At 45.2% G+C, this 20,425-nt stretch overlaps 1 protein-coding gene across 1 annotated transcript in view; it reads right to left on the bottom strand.

Annotated features, from left to right (window-relative positions):
- Positions 1-719, bottom strand: part of lamb4 (laminin, beta 4) — a 102,488-nt gene extending 101,769 nt beyond the window's left edge. Inside the window, exon 1 of the mRNA XM_068004823.1 lies at positions 673-719. The gene's annotated coding sequence lies outside the window, so the exon portion shown is untranslated. The remainder of the gene's footprint in view (positions 1-672) is intronic.
- Positions 720-20,425: the final 19,706 nt, after the last annotated feature.

The raw sequence follows: 20,425 nt of genomic DNA, 5'->3' as shown, positions 1-20,425 counted from the left end.
AAACTAAACACACCGCACCCCAGGTCCTAGATTATCTAAGAGAAATGTCTTTGGCGATCTTCTAGTGTTTTGTTTGTTTATTTTTAAGTGTTGAGCATTGAATATATTTTAAATGAGCTGCCACCTGACAGTTAGAACCGTTTGTGAATTGTTCTCTGCTTATTGCAGTGTTGGGAACCTGTGTTTCCCACTGTAATTATTAAATGGTTGGTTTATTTGTCTACCTTCTTCCATATGGATGACCATTAATGGACTAATGATTAATACAGCCCGAGGAACAACAGATCACACCAGAACTATTGTAAAAAAAAGTATGAGGAAAATATTTTATAGATCAATTTGCCCTGTCTACTTCTCCTTGATATAGATTTTTAGCGAAGGTTGTGTTGACCAATAATGACATAAAAATATAGAGAGACTGTGAGAGGTGAGTCGGTCATCGGAGGGGAGATTGTCGTGGGTGGGGGTGGGGGGGGTGAGGTGGGATCAGGTGTTGGACATCGAGGAGTTGGTCATCGGGGGGTCTGATTGCGGGGGGGGGGATCCAATCGTGGGGGGGTGGCGGCCGATCGAGAGGTTTGGATTGCGGAGTGGTTTACAAGATAACTTGATGGGCCGGGGGAAGCACTCCTGTTCCTCCTGGCCCATAAGCAGTGCTGGAAAGGCACTTACCTGTTCTATCCACCTGTTTTCTCACCTCCCTTCAGCTGCTGGGTCTCCCAGGGCCCCGAAAACCCAGCCCCCAGGAGTTAAACATGAAACAGAGGTAAAATTTGAGGCAAGCAGCCTCATTCAAATATTTTAACGACGGACCCGCCTCCAGAGAGCAAGTTAGTTGCCCATCCCCCTAACCCGCCCCTGTTGGAGGCAGGTTAGGTTCGGGTTTCCCATTTAAAAAATGTTAACCCCACCTCCCCCCACCCCTGCCAGTCCTGAGGTGTTAAAATTACCCCCTTAACATCTCTCATTGTAATTTGCAAACTAAAATTGCAATTTACTATATGAGTTGAGAAGCACTACCTTTTAAAAACTGAAAATAGCTGCTGCAGCATTTTTGGTGAATGTTCAGCAGAAATTAATTTTAATAAAAGTGTAAATATTTCAACGCAATATGACCCTTATATTTTTATTTTGAATCAGTTAATAATTTAAACAAACTTCTTCTTTTATCCTGTATTGCTATGGCCTATAAAATTCAATTGGATGTTATACAACTCATGCTCCACAAATATGCTGTCAACCAGCTGTCTAAAATATGAATAGTGATCATGGCAACAGATATAAAACCCCAGATACACATGGGGTTTTACAGTTATTTACAATTTATAACACAAAATTGTTGTGATTTATTATTATTCCTTTTTGTGATGAAAAGTGCAGCAAGCAAGTATAAGTGATTATTTTGGCACGAGCTACCGAAAATCAATGTCTTGTATGAAGCACTTATTTAAACATCATGAAAAAAAAACCTCCGGCTAATACAAGCTAAAGACAAATATAAAGCAAAACCTTCATTTAAAGTGTACAGAAACATCCATTCTACTTATAGAGGCTTAAAAACGTAATTTTGTTCACCTACCTTGTCTTTGCTGCACCCTTATAAAACATATGACTCAACCAGAGAGACGATGTGCAACAAGTAAAAGCACACCTGAGATACTTTCAATTAAAACACAAAATGTTGCCCTCGGGCACCTGGGTGTGGAGGAAGAAGTATTTGATATCAGAATGTTGACTTGTGAAGAATTCTGCTGCGTGCTCTCTCTTGTGGTAGTAGTTAACGACAGCATATAGGAACTATTTATTTTTAATTCTAGGTTTTAGATCAATCATATATTCTTAAAAATAAAATGATGAATCCCACTTAAGATCAACCTTATTAAGATTCCATCCCAACAACAACAACAACATCAACAACAACAACAACAACTCACATTTATATAGGGCCTTTAACATAGTAAAATGCCCCAAGGCGCTTCACAGGAGCATTGTCAAACAAAATTTGACATCGAGCTACATAAGGAGATATTAGATCAGGTGAAAAGAGGTAGGTTTTAAGAAGCATCTTAAAGGAGGAGAGAGAGGAAGAGAGGCGGAGAGGTTTAGGGAGGGAATTCCAGAGTTTAGGGCCTAGGCAGCTGAAGGCATGGCCGTCAATGGTGGAGCGATTAAAATTGGGGATGTGCAAGAGGCCAGAATTGGAGGGGCGCAGAGATCTCGGAGGGTTATGGGGCTGGAGGAGGTTATAGAGATAAGGATGGGCGAGGCCATGGAGGGATTTGAAAACAAGAATGAGAATTTTAAAATCGAGGCATTGCTGGACCAGGAGCTAATGTAGACTCACTGAGCACAGGGCTGATGGGTGAATGGGACTTGGTGTGAGTTAGCATATGGACAGCAAAGCTTTGGATGAGCTCAAGTTTACAGAGGATGCAAGGTGGGAGGCCGGCCAAGAGAGCATTGGAGTCTAGAGGTAACAAAGACATGGATGAGGGTTTCAACAGCAGATGAGCTGAGGCAGGGGCAGAGACGGGCGATGTTATGGAGGTGGAAGTAGGCGGTCTTGGAGATGGAGAGGATATGGGGCTGGAAGCTCAGCTCAGGGTCATATTGGATGCCAAGGTTGCAAACGGTCTGGTTCAGCCTCAGGCAGTGGCCAGGGAGAGGGATGGAGTCGGCGGCTAGGGAACGGAATTTGTGGTGGGGACTGAAAACAATGGCTTTGGTCTTAGCAATATTTAATTGAAGGAGTTTCTGCTTCAATACTGGATGTTGGACCAGCTGCGTGACAAATCAGAGGCAGTGGAGGGATCGAGAGAGGTAATGGTGAGATAGAGCTAGGTTAATAAGACCATAATCAAGGCCACTGTTTTTCAGTTTTTATCAAAAAATGCCAAGAATTGTGGAGTACAATTCCTAAAACATTGTTAAAAATCCTGGAATCCCATATAATAAAACTGAATTTGGCTTATGCAGTCACTTTAAATCAGTGACTCTGACCATAATTTGAATCCATCTGTTAGATATTAAAATTGCTGCGTGGGCCATAACATAACATTAGAATTGCACTTGTACATGGTGCTGTGAGGTCATATTATTGAGTTTTTTTTATTTTCGTTCATGGGATATGGATGTCGCTGGCGAGGCCAGCATTTATTGCCCATCCCTAATTGCCCTTGAAAAGACGGTGGTGAGCCGCCTTCTTGAAACACTGCAGTCCGTGTGGTGAAGGTTCTCCCACAATGCTGTTGGGTAGGGAGTTCCAAGATTTTGACCCAGCGACAATGAAGGAACGGCGATATACTTCCTCGCATAGACCTCCTCAGAAGACTAACACGGGACGCAACCAACAGAGTACCCTTCGTCGTCCAGTACTTCCCCGGAGCGGAGAAACTACGCCATGTTCTCCGCAGCCTTCAACATGTCATCGATGACGACGAACACCTCGCTAAGGCCATCCACACACCTCCACTACTCGCCTTCAAACAGCCACCCAATCTCAAACAGACCATCGTTCGCAGCAAATTACCTAGCTTTCAGGAGAACAGCGTCCACGACATCACACAACCCTGCCACGGCAACCTCTGCAAGACATGCCAGATCATCGACACAGACACCACCATCACACGAGAGGACACCACCCACCAGGTACATGGTTCATACTCCTGTGACTCGGCCAACGTTGTCTACCTCATACGTTGCAGGAAAGGATGCCCCGGAGCATGGTACATTGGCGCGACCATGCAGACACTGCGACAACGGATGAATGGACACCGCACAACAATCGCCAGACAGGAGGGTTCCCTCCCAGTCGGGGAACACTTCAGCAGTCAAGGACATTCAGCCACCGATCTTCGGGTAAGCGTTCTCCAAGGCGGCCTTCGAGACACACGACAACGCAAAATCGTCGAACAGAAATTGATAGCCGAGTTCCGCACCCATGAGGACGGCCTCAACCGGGATCATGTCACGCTATACGTAACCCCACCAGCGAAAAAAAGTTATCTGTTTTTAACACAACGGGTCATTCTCTGTCTTTCTCTTCCTTTCGGATGTTTCTCTCCCTCTCTCTCTCTGTTTTGTGTTCTGGCCGTTTGTGTATTCGGTGGTCCTGTAGGTAACATCACTCTGTCTGAACACTTTGATTGCCTTGACAACGGGCAGTTGGAAAGATTATCTGTAATCACCAGGTATTGTTCTCTGAATATAAATGCGGTAACCTTCCATGGAATCCCACACTCGCTCACCTGACGAAGGAGAAAGCCTCCGAAAGCTTGTGATTTTCAAATAAAACAGTTGGACTATAACCTGGTGTTGTAAGATTCCTTAAATATATTTCCAAGTCGGGATGGTATGTGACTTGGAAGGGAACGTGCAGGTGGTGTTGTTCCCATGTGACTGCTGCCCTTGTCCTTCTAGATGGTAGAGGTCGCGGGTTTGGGAGGTGCTGTCAAAGAAGCTTTGGTGAGTTGCTGCAGTGCATCCTGTGGATGGTACACACTGCAGCCACAGTGCGCCGGTGGTGAAGGGAGTGAATGTTTAGGGTGGTGGATACGGTGCCAATCAAGGGGGTTGCTTTGTCCTGGATGGTGTCGAGCTTCTTGAGTGTTTTTGGAGCTGCATTCATCCAGGCAAGTGGAGAGTATTCCATAACACTCCTGACTTGTGCCTTGTAGATGGTGGAAAGGCTTTGTAGAGTCAGGAGGTGAGTCACTTGCTGCAGAATACCCAGCCTCTGACCTGCTTTTGTAGCCACTGTATTTATGTGGCTGGTCCAGTTAAGTTTCTGGTCAATGGTGACCCCCAGGATGTTGATGTTGGGAGATTCAGCGATGGTAATGCCATTGAATGTCAAGGGGAGGTGGTTAGTTCCTCTTTTTGGAGATGTTCATTGCCTGGCACTTGTCTGGCGTGAATGTTACTTGCCACTTATGAGCCCAAGCCTGGATGTTGTCCAGGTTTTGCTGCATGCGGGCTCGGACTGCTTCATTATCTGTGGGGTTGCGAATGAAACTGAACACTGTTCAATCATCAGCGAACATCCCCACTTCTGACCTTATGATGAAGGGAAGGTCATTGATGAAGCAGCTGAAGATGGTTGGGTCTAGGACACTGCCCTGAGGAACTCCTGCAGCGATCTCCTGGGGCTGAGATGATTGGCCGCCAACAACCACTACCATCTTCCTTTGTGCTAGGTATGACTCCAGCCACTGGAGAGTTTTCCCCTGATTCCCATTGACTTCAATTTTACAAGGGCTCCTTGGTGCCACACTCGGTCAAATGCTGCTTTGATGTCAAGGGCAGTCACTCTCACCTCACCTCTGGAATTCAGCTCTTTTATCCATGTTTGGACCAAGGCTGTAATGAGGTCTGGAGCCGAGTGGTTCTGGTGGAACCCAAACTGAGCAATGGTGAGCAGGTTATTGGTGAGTAAATGCCGCTTGATAGCACTGTCGACAACACCTTCCATCACTTTGCTGATGTGAGAGTAGACTGATGGGGCGGTAATTGACCGGATTGGATTTGTCCTGCTTTTTGTGGACATGACATACCTGGGCAATTTTCCACATTGTCGGGTAGAAGCCAATGTTGTAGCTGTACTGGAACAGCTTGGCTGGAGGCGCAGCTAGTTCTGGTAAAGGTAACATTACGTGACTGCCTATGAAATATTGTTAAACAGTAGTTTTCAATTTGCAAGCTGTTTCTACCCTTCGCCACCTGGTGGTGCTGCACCAATATTTATGTTCAAAACACTTCATCTACCAAGACAAGATAGAATAGAACTAATAGTGGTGCTGTAAACATTGATTATCATCACAAATAAAGAACTTCCCCCAATTCTTTATCTGGCCTCTGGTTCCAGAGTTCATAGAATAGAACCATAGAATGATACAGCACAAAAGGAGGCCATTCGGCCCATCATGCCTGTGCCAGCTCTTTGAAAGAGCTATCCAATTAGCCCCACTCCCCTGCTCTTTCCCCATAGCCCTGCAAATTTTTCCCCTTCAAGTATTTATCCAATTCCCTTCTGAAACTTACTATTGAACCTGCTTCCATCATCCTTTCAGGCAGTGCATTCCAGATCGTAACAACTTGGTGCTAAAAAAATTTCTCCTCATGTTGCCTCTGGTTCTTTTGCCAATCACCTTAAATCTGTGTCCTCTGGTTACCGACCCTTCTGCCACTGGAAACAGTTTCTCCTTATTTACTCTATCATAATGATTTTGAACACCTCTATTAAATACCCCCTTAACCTTCTCTGCTGTAAGGAGAACAACTCCAGCTTGTCTAGTCTCTCCACGTAACTGAAGCCTTTCATCCCTGGTACCATTCCAGTAAATTACATAGAATTTTACAGCACAGAAACAGGCCATTTGGCCCAACTGGTCTATGCCAGTGTTTATGCTCCACACGAGCCTCCTCCCACCCTAATCCATCTCAACCTATCACCATATCATACGAACATACATATGAATTAAGAGGAGGAGTAGGCCATTCTGCCCCTCAAGCCTGCTCTGCCATTTGATAAGATCATGGCTGATTTGATTGCGACCTCAACCCTACTTTCCCGTCTCCCTCCTATAACCTTTGACTCCCTTGTTAATCAGTAATATCCTTCTATTACTTTCTCCCTCATGTACTTATCTATCCTCCCCTTAAATTAATCTCATTCAGACATAACAGTGAAAATCTTCTGTACTAATTGCCTTCATGTTAATTTTTACTGAGGACCATTTCAATCCTTTGGGGCTTAATTACTCCCCCCACCCCCTGGAGAACCCCCTAACTAAAACTGCTGTTAAACTTAACTCAAATCTTAAAAATTCCACGTAAGCCAGAAATTCCTGAAAGTCCCTAAACTACTTTTTAAAAAAAAATGACATCAGGTGAGCGAAGATTTTTTTTGTAGTGTGCGTAAGTAGTTTTCACTGCAGCTTGTGATGAGGCACTATTCCAAAGAAGGGCTTGTATGGAGAGCAGCCAGTTGGATCCAGCTCCCTTTGTGAGTGCCATCACAATAAGGAGGGTTCTTGGTCTGTTTGCAGCCACACAGCCAGACTGTCTTCGCCTCCTCCAGCTTGAACCTCAGAGGGGTTGGAGCCGAAGGAACAGACTTGTAGGTCCCATCACAGAACGGCTGCTTTTGGCTATGCCCACAGGCACACCAAGCATAGGGTTTAGCTGCTTGAAGTTCCTCATCAAAGGGATGTTTAGGCGCAATGACAGCTCTCTTTGGAGCAGTAGAGATGCAGTGCCGGTGACTTCCCATCTGCAGTAACACTGCGCGCGGTGACCCAGTCCTAGAACTAGAGGTCCATTCATTGTTGAGATGCTGTGGAAATTCACTCAGCCAATTTCATCTTGAAGGTTTGATATTTGTGATCCCTTGTTTCAGTTGGGACGCCAAAAAAAAAATCTCTCTGCATCCTCCCTAAGGCCTTGACATCCTTCCTAATATGTGCTGTCCAGAATTGGACACAGTACTCCAGCTGGGGCCTAATCAGTGATTTATAAAGGTTTAGCTTTCATACTTTATTGCCTCTATTTATAAAGCTAAGGATCCCGTATGCTTAGAGCCTTCTCAACTTGTCCTACCACCTCCAAAGACTTGTGTACATACACCCCCAGGTCTCTCTATTCCAGCAACACCTTTCAAATTGTACCATTTAGTTTATACTGCCTCTCTTCATTCTTCCTACTAAAATGTATCACTTCACACTTCTCTGTGTTAAATTTCATCTGCCATGTGTCTGCCCATTTCATCAGTCTGTCTATGTTCTCCTGAAGTCTGTTACTACCCGCCACATTGTTTACTACATTTCCGAGTTTCATGTCATCTGCAAACTTTGAAATTATGCCCTGTATATCCAAGTCCAGGTCATTAACATATATCAAAAAGGAGCAGTGGTCCTAATACCAACCCCTGGGGGACACCACTGTACACTTCCCTCCAGTTTGAAAAACAATTGTTCACCACTACTCTCTGCTATCTGTCCCTTAGCCAATTTCATATCCATGCTGCCACTGCCCCTTTAATGTGACTAGCCCGCCACTGTTTTTGCTGCCCCATTCTCAACAGCCAGTCTGGTACCCTCAAGGCATTTTTGATCATTAGTCGATTCTTTACTTCATTTCTAGGCCACCTCGCTTCCGTACTTCATTGGAATGACTTACTGGCTCCCTGTTCCTCTCCCCCCCCCTCCCAAAGTATTTACTGGGCATGGGAACCCTAGTTTTGCCATCCCCTAATCTTCATCCTGCCGCATGCTCTTCAGAACCTGAGCCCTGCCGCACCCCGCTGTCCCCCCTCCCGCCCCATGCTGACACCCCTTGCCGTTCTTCCCCGCCACACCATTTGTGCCCCTTAGCCCCTGTGGTTGACCACCTACTTAGCTGCTGTGCTCCAGCCATGTATTTCTTGGTAGAGGGAAGCCCCCCGCCCCCCAACCAGGATTACACAGCAGGCCATGTTGGAAGGGAACGCATCTCAGCCACCAACCCATGCCCTAAATCTGGTGGAGGGAGGGGGAGCACACTGGAACCTCACACTGACTAAGAGAATTTGTGGCCTCTCCCCTCCCCTGCTGAGGTTGTTTCCTTGCTTTTGCTCCCTGTTCCCATCTAGCTCACTCATCTCCCTTTCCCCTCCCTGTCTGCCTGTCCCCTACCCCACATACACTCCGCCTAACTCCCTCCCTCACCCCACCCCACCCCACCCATTCCCCTTCACTTAAGTGAGATAAGGCCAGATGTAAATCATTGTATTGTAAGCAAGTGAACATATAGAGTCACAGTTATAAAAAAATCTCATTTACTTCATTTAACTTCAAACCCCTCCTTGTGAATAAGAAAAATAATTAAACCGTGCTGCCCTGCCCTGAACTAGTGAGCTGACTAACACTTGCTTTTATCAGTCCAGCATTGAAACAATCCAAGGTTTGGTCATCATTAGCCTTATAATAAACTCCCTAGGCCTCTCTAGCCTATCTCATTGAAGACCCTTCTGGCTGACTTTTTTTTAACCTGTGTCCCTGTTTTTTTTCTCCCTGTGTTCACAGCAGGGGGTAGGGGGAGTTCCCTCTTCTCTCCTGACCAGAGATTTGGTGGCATGTTGCATCCTTCACCATCTGACACAGGTTCTCTGGGGCAGCTGTGTCCTTCAGGACTCGAACAGTTGTAATACGACTGAGCCACTCTTGGTGGCTCCCTCACCCAGTGTGCATCCTGTGCCTTTGCTTCCCTAAATGCTTCTCCCAAGTGGAATAGTTAAAGGAAGATAGTTAAGGGAATGCAAAAGGTAAATCCAGAACATTGCTTTAAATTAAATTGCAAGAGTAGGACAAGGGGACTCAAGTTTAAACTGGTGAAAGGTAAATTTAAGATTGCTATCAGGAAGTTCTTCTACATACAAAGAGTGATTCAGACAGCATATTGGAGGCAAAAATCCTGGAATTATTTAAGAAACAATTTGTTGCTGCATTAGGGGCGGGATAATGGTTGAACAAGTAGCCTGAGAGTTATGCTGTCTCACAGTTTGCAGAAAATATTCAGGCTTTCAACTGATTGCATCTTGTCTGGTCTGTAATTCGCCTCTAGAGGGTGTCCTTGCCTTACTATTAGCTTTTGGCAACCCAGCACTGGAATTTGTTTCAATGCAAGAGCTGAGCTTTTCTTAGCAATCATTGAATACCAGTAACATCTGGGTTTTGGTTTTATATTTTTGAAGTAGTCAATCTTAAAAATAGTCATTTTTGTATGTTCCATATGTTTCAATGGGTTTCTAACTTCAAGGCCAATTAGGGATGGGCAATAAATGCCGGCCTCGCCAGCGACGCCCACGTCCCATGAACGAATAAAAAAAATAACTCATTCCTCACTTTTTCCTGATTAACTCTTACCAATCACTAGTTAATGTTAATTCATCTGGGGCATCCATTCCTGTTCTGATACAGTTTCTATCCAATGTAAATCATTTCTATTTACTGTAATTGGCTGAAGGGGAACCCTTGTAGACCAATTTTTGAAAGTTTCTCCCACTTACAGAACGGTTAGTTGAAGAGAAGGGGCAAGGGAAGCCTTTGAGTTATTTTTGGAGAATGAAAGCAGTTAAAATAGAGTAGATTAGATAGAAAAAGGTAAAAATTAAGTTAAAAATTATAAAATTAGGAGAGAGAAAGAAGAGAGAATGTGAGAAAATGGGACGGTCTGACAAATAAAATGTTTAAAATGTTATATTTTTGTTGAAAATTGTGATTTAAGTGTTATTTTTGAAAAACTTTTCCAAGGCAAGTGCCTGTTGATGTTATCTCTGTACAGTGCTCGGGTATTGCAACATGCTCACACATACACACACACATACACTTTCACCTCAACTAGCTGCATTCTTATATAGGATGTTTAGTCATCTTTCTGGATCACTTTGACCTCTCTCACTACCACAAGACAAGCCATGTTCATGAACGATACTTTTCACCTTACTTTAGAAAAAATGTCAAGGTCATGGAAGGGGCAAGGTGGAGATTTACAAAGATAATATCAGGAATGTGAAGCTTTCGACATGAGGAGAGACTAGAAAAACTGGGAACGCTGGAAATATGACTCAGCATTCAATATAACAAACAAGTGATGTTTCAGGTGTTTCATCAGAACTTGAGGATACACAGGCCAAAATATTACTAAACACATTAATCTAGATTGTCAGTGAATGCAATCATATTATTTCATCGTGCCATAAGGGAATAAGGGTAGATACTCATACCTGTACAGTTGACAGTTGGATACAGATACCATCGCATGCATCTCTACACTAGGAATAGGAGCCATGATGTGGAGATGCCGGTTATGGACTGGGGTTGACAAATGTAAAGAATCTTACAACACCAGGTTATAGTCCAACAATTTTATTTGAAAATCACAAGCTTTCGGAGATTATCTCCTTCGTCAGGTGAGCCTGACGAAGGAGATAATCTCTGAAAGCTTGTGATTTTCAAATAAAATTGTTGGTCTATAACCTGGTGTTGTAAGATTCTTCACTAGGAATAGGAGAGGGATATCTCCTGAGCCTGCTAATACTGGGAGAGAAAATGGAAACATCTTATTCACTAGACCTCCAGAGAAAAAAGGAGCTACGCTCACTAAATTGACCATTAGAGAACAGACCATCTACACACAGATATTGGGCCATCAATCTGCTACTAATATATTTTTACAAACGCCTACTTTTGTAATCATTTGCCTGCCTTTATAGAATGTTAGGACACTAAAATGGTTGCAAACAGTAAAGAGTCCGTGTGAACCTGTGTTTCTCATGCTTTACCATTCCACTCAGATTAATTTAAGTGAAAAAAAGAAAGGCTTCTTTTTAGTTAAAGCAATAACATGGAATTTTTAGTTGGGTAATATCATGGAATAGATCCACAGTTCATAATTTTGAGAAACTATAAACACACCTTCAGATTTATCAAACATGTTTACTTTACTCTTTCTGTCACACATGTTTACTTGCTTTATTATCACAGAAAACATAAAAACACACATCACATTTGACATAATTTACAACTGCCTGTAATACTCATCACTTATGGGGCTGGCCCATTCAGCACTTTATTTGCTGTAAAACCTTCATTCTTGATATATGTTTTCTTGTGGAATGAAGCTGTGCTGTGTGTCATTCGGAACAAATGTTCTCATGTCCTTCTGTGAAGTTCCTCTGTTCACAGGTAAACGCCTTTGATAAATTAGCAGAAGAAGCAACTTGATATAAACACGTTACTGCATTTTGTTCCTAATATCAGGCAGTGCAATTTAAACTCATTTGTCTCGGTTCAAGAAGGTGGCTCACCATCACCTTCTCAAGGGCAATTAGGGATGGGCAATAAATGCTGGCCTTGCCAGCAATGCCCACATTTCATGAATTAATTAAAAAAATTCCGAGTTTGGAAACTACTCAAAAAATATTCTATAGGAAAGGGGTTTAATATGATAGCTGTATTAGTAAAGGAGCAATGACAAAGTAATATATTAAATACACTAGTTGATCTCCTGCGGCATTGAACACATTAATCTGGAGAATAGCGAATTTTCCTCTTCATGGCAGTCTTCAAGCATATTGGGACTGCCAGCCATCCCGCTGACATTACCACAAGCCTGCCCCACTTTCCTGGGTCGAGGTTCATCACCTATACAGGGTGCAACCTCACTGGAATTCCCACCATCAAGAGGGAGCTCACCGGTGTAACTGAGGAAACTCTGGTGGTGTAGCAGCAACAATGTAGCCGAGTTAGGGAGAGAGAAGCAGAAGAGTAAGAGAGAGAGAAGTGGAAGTGGAGAGTCCGAGAGAGAAACTGTTAACATGAAGACAACAGAGACGTGTAAGACTGACGATATTCTCTGACATACTGTGTACAACACACAAGAGATCCACTAAGAAGATATTAAATGATAAATCTGGAGCACTAACAAAAGTTAAGTCTTGTCAGTGCAGTTAGCGAGCATGAAAGGCAAATTTATGACTGCTGCCAAGGAGTTCTAATTGTAATTGAAGTGACTAAATGTAGATGCACAAATACAGTCAATATTTTCCAACAGTAATAGAATGTTTAAACTACAGAGTTACTTGTAATTAGATCTATTCTTATCAGGACCTCTCCTTTAACTGGTATGCATGAATGAAGTTTAAAGAAGTAACCTAAAACACAGGGCAGTGACAGATTTGATAGATGTCAGTACAACTCATTTGGAAAATGTTAAGGTGGATGTCTGATGTAAATTATAACAATAGATGACTGATACATTCTGATGGTGTTGCTATGCAATTATGGGTCATTAAGCAACTTGTGATTGAAGACAGCAAAGGACAGAAATACGTGACACCACCTTTAAATCATTATGGTGCACTGTAGCTGGATTAAAATGTCATATATTTAATATTTTACACTTACTATAGAAATTTGTTGCGACGGAAATGAATGTGAAAAAATGAATGCTTTTCACAAGTGGCATGACATAGGTAGAACGAGGGATGAGGTCCTGCAGGCAGACTTTAGGGAGCTAGGAAAGAGATTAATAAGCAGGACCTCAAAGGTAGTAATCTCCAGATTACTCCCAGTGCCACACTCTAGTGAGTATAGAACTAGGAGGATAGAGCAGATGAATGCGTGGCTGATGAGATGGTGCAAGAGGGAGGGCTTTAGATTCCTGGGGCATTGGGATCGGTTCCAGGGGAGGTGGGACCTGTACAGGCTGGACGGGTTGTACCTCAACTGAGCTGGGACCGATGTCCTCATGGGGAGGTTCAGTAGTGCTGTGGGGGAGGGTTTAAACTAATTTGGCAGGGGGATGGGCACCAGGATGTAGTATTGGAAAGGAGAAACAAGGTGCACAAAGGATTGGGAGAGACAGATAGCACTAGAGTAAGAAATAGTACAGTAATAGGTGGGATCAGACCAAGAGAGAATACAAGAAGGACTCAGATAGATTTACAGTGCATGTGTATAAACGCGCGAAGTGTGGTAAATAAAGTTGGTGAGCTGCAGGCGCAAATAGCCACATGGGAATATGATGTTGTGGCGATAACGGCGACCTGGCTCAAAAAAGGGCAGGATTGGGTACTAAATATTTCTGAATACAATGGGCTCGATTTTAAAAGGGCGGTGGGACGGCAGCGGTGGGGGGGGGGCTCAATGGGCGCGCAGCAATCCCAAATAATAAAAACTTAACGTTCCCCATGCAACCGCCACTTAATTGGTGGCCATTAATCTTGTTACTGGGTTTGCCGTCCGAAAGTTGCGCAGTGGGCAGACTGTGCACCCACATGACAGGCTGTCAGCTGGAGCGTCTAGATTTAAAGGGCCATTGCTCCAATGGATTTTGCTGGAGCAAAGAACAAGAAGACCCAATGGAGCAGCACAGGGGCAAGGCTGCTCCAAGATTCAGTGATGCCTCACTTCAGGTGCTGGGGTGTGGAGGACGAGGGAACTATTTTACCCGGCCGACAGGAGGAAGTGCCCTGCCTCTGCCACCAAGAAGGCCTGACTCAAGTTGGCAGAGGAGGTCACCAGCAGGAGCAACATATCTCACACTTGGGTCCAGTGCAGGAAGCGTTTCAATGACCTAACTAGGTCAGCAAAGGTGACTACACTTATTGATTATCCTGCATTCAGTGGTGCACATCAAACCCCCACCCCCAACTGAATCTACACTGCCATGACTACTCCATCACATCACTCCTCAACCCACTTAAGACTCATCCTCAACTTACCTTCACTTCCTGAGCACTTCCTCACCTCCCCATTTGTAGCCCCACCACTACCACTCACTCCAATCCTGATCCAACATGATGTCTCTGTCTGATACTCATCCTCTGATGCACCTCTTTCACGGTCAGCCTCACCCAAGCAATGCATTCATCGGCTGACTACTTCACTATCACTCACTCACATGTCTGTACTTTCTCCCCTTCTAGGAGAAGGGAACACAAAATGCACGCGAGAAGGCGAGGACTGGAGAGGGGCCCAACAAATAGCGGTCCTCACAGAGGCGGAGGAGGAGGCCCTGGAGATCAGCCGCACCCTCGAGTGCCTGTCTGTCAGGGATGCTGAGACTGGCACCCCACAAAAGTCTGGTGACACAACTTTAACATTCATCACACACTACATGAATTGACGTTAACAATGCTTGGCATGTTGAACACCTCAGTATGCTCATCGCAACATGACACATCTGTGTTGATGCTTAATATTGTCTTCTGTTCTCTTACAGGCCCTTCAATGACCACAATGACGGGAGAGGGCAGTTCCTCAGAGGAGCTCCTGGCCCCTGAGGGCGCACCATTACATCTTAGCGAGCCATCCACCAGCACAGATACTCACATCTCGGTGGGTCCTAGTAGTCAGTTAGTTGGGTTGGCACCTGGTGAGTCACCACACACAAGTGAGCATGAGCAGACACTGGTGGCAGGGGCAGCTGTGGAGAGTGCGTGTCGGTGGGAGCACTCCTCTCCAGGCTCTGCTCTGCTGGATGCAGATGCTGAACCCCTGGGGCCATCCTATGAAAGGAGAATGATCGAGGGACAGCAACACATTTGCGAGGTGCTGGAACAGGTGCCACGCACACTCTCCACAATAGCGCAGAGGATGGAGGAGCCCAACCCCAGCATTAGTGGAATGGTGGCACAGGTATGGGAGAGAGTCTGTGAGATAGTGTCACAGGGACGCGATTAACTGTCTGAGATAATGTCGCATGTAACTGTGGAAGTGTCTGAGATAGTGTCGTAGGTAACTGTGGAAATATCTGAGATAGTGTCGCAGGTAAGTGCGGGAATGTCTGCGATGGAGAGAAGGCTAGCCTCCATTGAGCTTCAAGCACGGCTCACAAATGAGTCCATTCAGACCCTGACAACGGCCATTTGGACTCATGGTGAACAACATTCTGCTGACTTAAACAGGCGGACAGAAACTTTTCAACTGGGCTTCCAAGGCATCATACATGTCCTCCAAACTGTTCTCCAGCAGGGTGGTAGGTTTGATGTGAGCCTGGTCCAGGAGAGGGATGATGGTGAAAGGGGACATGGAAGCCGGGACGCCACTCAAAGAGCTCCCACCTCTCATCCGTTGCCCCCCTCTCAACCAGTACCCTCAATGCTGCCTCCTCTCCAGGTGGCCGAGTCTGCCCCTGCACAGGTGCAGGTGGAGCAGTCTTTGGAGGGGCCCTCACGGGCTCCAAAACCCAGAGGGGGTAGGCCGAAAGCATCTAAGCAGTCCGGCCATGGACATGAGCAACCTGCCACTACCTCTGCTGCAGCCACAGGGGATGCACCACGTAGAAGTGGTAGGAAGGGAAAAGCTAAGGATTTGTGATCACGAAGGATATGCACAAAGGTGACTGACAGTCTGTCATGTTTTTCATTTATATTTGTTTTTTGTTAAAGTCACATTAAATGTTATCATTCTCACCACTACTACCACGTCTTGCCCATTCTTGACTGTCTTTCCACATGATGTGAGGACTGGACTCTTCTCACTTTCTGATCTTACGACAATCGTTCACATTTGAGTGACTCCCTGACCTCACGAGTAGCCAGGTGAGCTGCTGCTCTGCCCATGGGTTTGTCCTCCTCCTCCTCCTCCTCCTGCTGCTCTTCCTGCTCCTCTTCCTACTCCTCCTTAATGTTGATTACAGATGTGAATGCTGGATGAGGGCATGGGGCCTCATCAACCGGTACCCCTCTCTGTTGCACCATGTTGTGCAGGACACAACACACTACTATAATGAGACCCATTCTCGCTGGTGCACATTGAAGCGCTCCCCCAGAACGACCGAGACACCGAAATAGCATCTTCAGCAGTCCTGTCACATGTTCAATTATAGACCTGATAGCGATGTGGCTGTTGTATCGACGCTGTTACCCGCTGATAGGGTTCCTCAGAGGTGCCATGAGCCACGTATCCCTTGTCCCCGAGGAGCCAGCCCTTAAGGGTGTTTGGGGCTTGGAAGAGGCCTGGGATGTTGGATTCCCTCAGAATGAACGAATCATGGCAGCTACCAGGGAATCTGGTGCATGTGTAGGAATCTTTTGCAGTGGTCACAAACGAGCTGAGTGTTGATGGAGTGATAGCCCTCTCTGTTGATGAACAGTCCTGGCTCGTGTGGAGGTGCTCGGATTGGTATATTCATGCAATCGATTGCACCCTGTACACGTGGGAAGCCAGCCACAGAGTGGAATCCCACTGCCCTCTCCGTCTGGCTGAGGTCGTCCATGGGGAAATTGACGTATTGCGAGGCGCTGTGAAACAAACCGTCGGTGACCTGCCTTATGCACTTGTGTGCAAATGACTGAGAGACCCCGGCAATGTCCCTGGTGGCACCCTGGAATGATCCAGAGGCAAAGAAGTTGAGGGCAATGGTCACTTTAACTGCGATGATTAATAACAGCCGGGAGCAGCTCGGCATGAAGGAGGCAATATATACTAAAGGGTACAATTCTAAAGAGGGTGCAGGAACATAGAGACCTGGGAGTATATGTGCACAGGTCGTTGAAGATGGCAGGGCAGGTTGAGAAAGCGGTTAAAAAAGCATACGGGATCCTGGGCTTTATTAATAGAGGCATAGAGTACAAAAGTAAAGAGGTTATGATAAACCTTTATAAAACATTGGTTCGGCCACAACTGGAGTATTGTGTCCAATTCTGGGCACCGCACTTTAGGAAGAATGTGAAGGCCTTAGAGAGGATGCAGAAAAGGTTTACTAGAATGGTTCCATGGATGAAGGACTTCAGTTACGTGGATAGACTGGAGAAGCTGGGGTTGTTCTCCTTAGAGCAGAGAAGGTTGAAAAGAGATTTGATAAAGGTGTTCAAAATCATGAAGGGTATAGATAGAGTAGATGGAAAGAAACTGTTCCCATTGGCAGAAGGGTCGAGAACCAGAGGACACAGATTTAAGATGATTGGCAAAAGAACCAAAGGTGACATGAGGAAAAACTTTTTTATGCAGCGAGTGGTTATGATCTGGAATGCGCTGCCTGAAAAGGTGGTGGAGGTAGATTCAATTGTGGCTTTAAAATGGAATTGAATAAGTACTTGAAGGGAAAACATTTGCAGGGCTACGGGGAAAGGGCGGGGCAGTGGGACTCGTAGGATTGCTCTTGCAGAGAGCAGGCATGGGCTCGATGGGCCGTATGGCCTCCTTCTGTGCTGTAACCATTCTATGATTCTATGATTCCATACACTTCAACTTCAGTGGAGTTCCTTGTAATATTAATCACCTTGTCTGACTCCTACTTCCTTTAATATATGAGTCTGTCTCACTGCCACTGTCCAACAGTCCTTTTCATCTCTTCCAATATCTGTAGTTGATCAGATAACATGATACTCAATCCACCTTAGATTCAGATTCCTCTGCAGATGCATTGAAATGTTTCCAGTCTTTGTTGGTGTTACACATGACATGACTAACTGTTACTGCTGACTTCTTTATCCTTTGTTACAGTAGAGTATTGAGATTCTTTTTCATGATCAGAGTATTGCAATCTTTCTATTAATTAACTTAATGGGGAGTCCTGACTTGTGTTAAGCCTCAAAATGCGAGAACATGCAGCGCGGTAGCGGTACTATAATTATGGGAAAGAGATTGAATGATGCTTCCTCAAAGAATGGGGATGAAAATTTCTACCACACCTTTCACTATTTGTGACCAGTGCTATCTTGTGAGTGAAAAAAGCATTGATGCGGAGCTAGGTAACAGCAGTCAGATACATATTGCAACATGGTCCAATTTTAGCTCACTTCAGATACTACAGTTTTCGCTTATGGGAAGGTTTGTAGGTAAGCAACACCCTGTGAAGTGAAATGTGACATTATCCACAAAGTAATCTGATAGAACATGCCTGGGCAAACAATAAACACTTGTATTGCTACCAGATGACACATAGGGCAGAGACCTTCATAAGCACTGGACAACATGGTCTTCAACTTCTTCCAAATAAAATTGCAAATGCAGTTATGTGTATAGGAGATGGTGTGTTTAATGAAAAACTAGTAGATCTCCCATGGTGTTTTTTTTTTATTCGTTCACAGGATGCGGGCGTCGCTGGCAAGGCCGGCATTTATTGCCCATCCCTAATTGCCCTTGAGAAGGTGGTGGTGAGCCGCCTTCTTGAGCGAGATTTTTTTTACAACTGAGTGGCTTGCTAGGCCATTTCAGAGGGCAATTAAGAATCAACCACATTGCTGTGGGTCTGGAGTCACATATAGGCCAGACCGGGTAAGGGCAGCAGGCTTCCTTCCCTAAAGGGCATTAGTGAACCAGATGGGTTTTTACGACAATCCGGTAGTTTCATGGCCATCATTACTGATGCTAGTATTTTTAATTCCAGATTTTTTTATTTTTTATTTAACTAATTGAATTTAAATTCGCCAGCTGCTGTGGCAGGATTTGAACTCATGACTCTGGATTTTAGTCCAGGCCTCAGGATTACTAGCCCAGTAACATAACCACTATGCTACCGTACCCTGTTTTGCTCAATGAGAGCCAGAGGCTTAATAAGAACAGGGATATTATGCAAAGTAGTATTACCAGGGACATTGATTTAGCAGCATTGAATGTGGCCCTGGGAACTGGGAGTACTGGGATAGGGTCTGAAGGCTAGTACTTTGGGGTGGGGGTCACAGGGTTCCAGGAACACTGGCGAGAGAGTTTCTAGGAACATTGAGACAGGCCTGAGCCTGGGGGCATTGGGGAGTGAGTTCTCAGGATAGGATGTCTGAGAAGGGAGATCCTGATAACCGAATGGTGGGTTTATTTCTAAAACTGTAAAAATTTTAAAAAGCATGTGGTCTCTTCCCTGCAACAGTTGGAGATATAATCCTCCTTAAAGAGGCAAATGACATTGCACGGTGAATGTAATCTCAACTCAGCTTCTTAGCTGGAGCCAGTTAACTTGAAGCTTCAAATAGAGGTTTATATTTCCTGCTGTCTGGGAACTGCAGTGAATGATGGAGCAGTTCCATGGAGCAGGAAAATATCAAATTCTCTGATTTAACTGCAAATGCAAACAAGCAGGCTGCCATGGCAAGTTCTGGCCATCAGCTGGCCCCTTGTATGGCCAAGAATTCATCCAGATTGGGGTGCATTGTTCCCCAAAATTAACACTGCCACCCCCCCTCATCCCCCCAACTGCCCTCAACTCAATGCCTATGCCAAGTGTCCTAGGCCCAACCATCTTTAGCTGCTTCATCAATGACCTTCCCTCCATCATAAGATCAGAAATGGGGATGTTTGCTGATGATTGCACAGTGTTTAGTTCCATTCGTAACCCCTCAGATGATGAAGCAGTCCGGGCCCTCATGCAGCAAGACCTGGACAACATCCAGGCTTGGGCTGATAAGTGGCAAGTAATATTTGCACCAGACAAGTGCCAGGCAATGACCATCTCCAACAAGAGAGTCTAACCACCTCCCTTTGACATTCAACGGCATTACCATCACCGAATCCCCCACCATCAATATCCTGGGGTCACCATTGACCAGAAACTTAACTGGACCAGCCATATAAATACTGTAGCTACAAGAGCAGGTCAGAGGCTGGGTATTCTGTGGCGAGTGACTCACCTCCTGACTCCCAAAGCCTTTCCACCATCCAGAAGGCACAAGTCAGGAGTGTTATGGAATACTCTCCACTTGCCTAAGTGCAGCTCCAACAATACTCAAGAAGCTCAACACCATCCAGGACAAAGCAGCCCGCTTGACTGGCCACCCTAAACATCCACCACCCTAAACATTCACTCTCTTCACCACCGGCGCACCGTGGCTGCAGTGTGTACCATCCACAGGATGCACTGCAGCAACTCGCCAAGGCTTCTTCGACAGCACCTCCAATACCCGCGACCTCTACCACCTAGAAGGACAAGAGCAGCAGGTACATGGAAA

The sequence above is a fragment of the Heptranchias perlo genome, chromosome 24 (genome assembly GCF_035084215.1).
Source record: "Heptranchias perlo isolate sHepPer1 chromosome 24, sHepPer1.hap1, whole genome shotgun sequence".
NCBI lineage: Eukaryota > Metazoa > Chordata > Chondrichthyes > Hexanchiformes > Hexanchidae > Heptranchias > Heptranchias perlo.
This window is presented reverse-complemented; position numbering and strand designations above follow the sequence as displayed.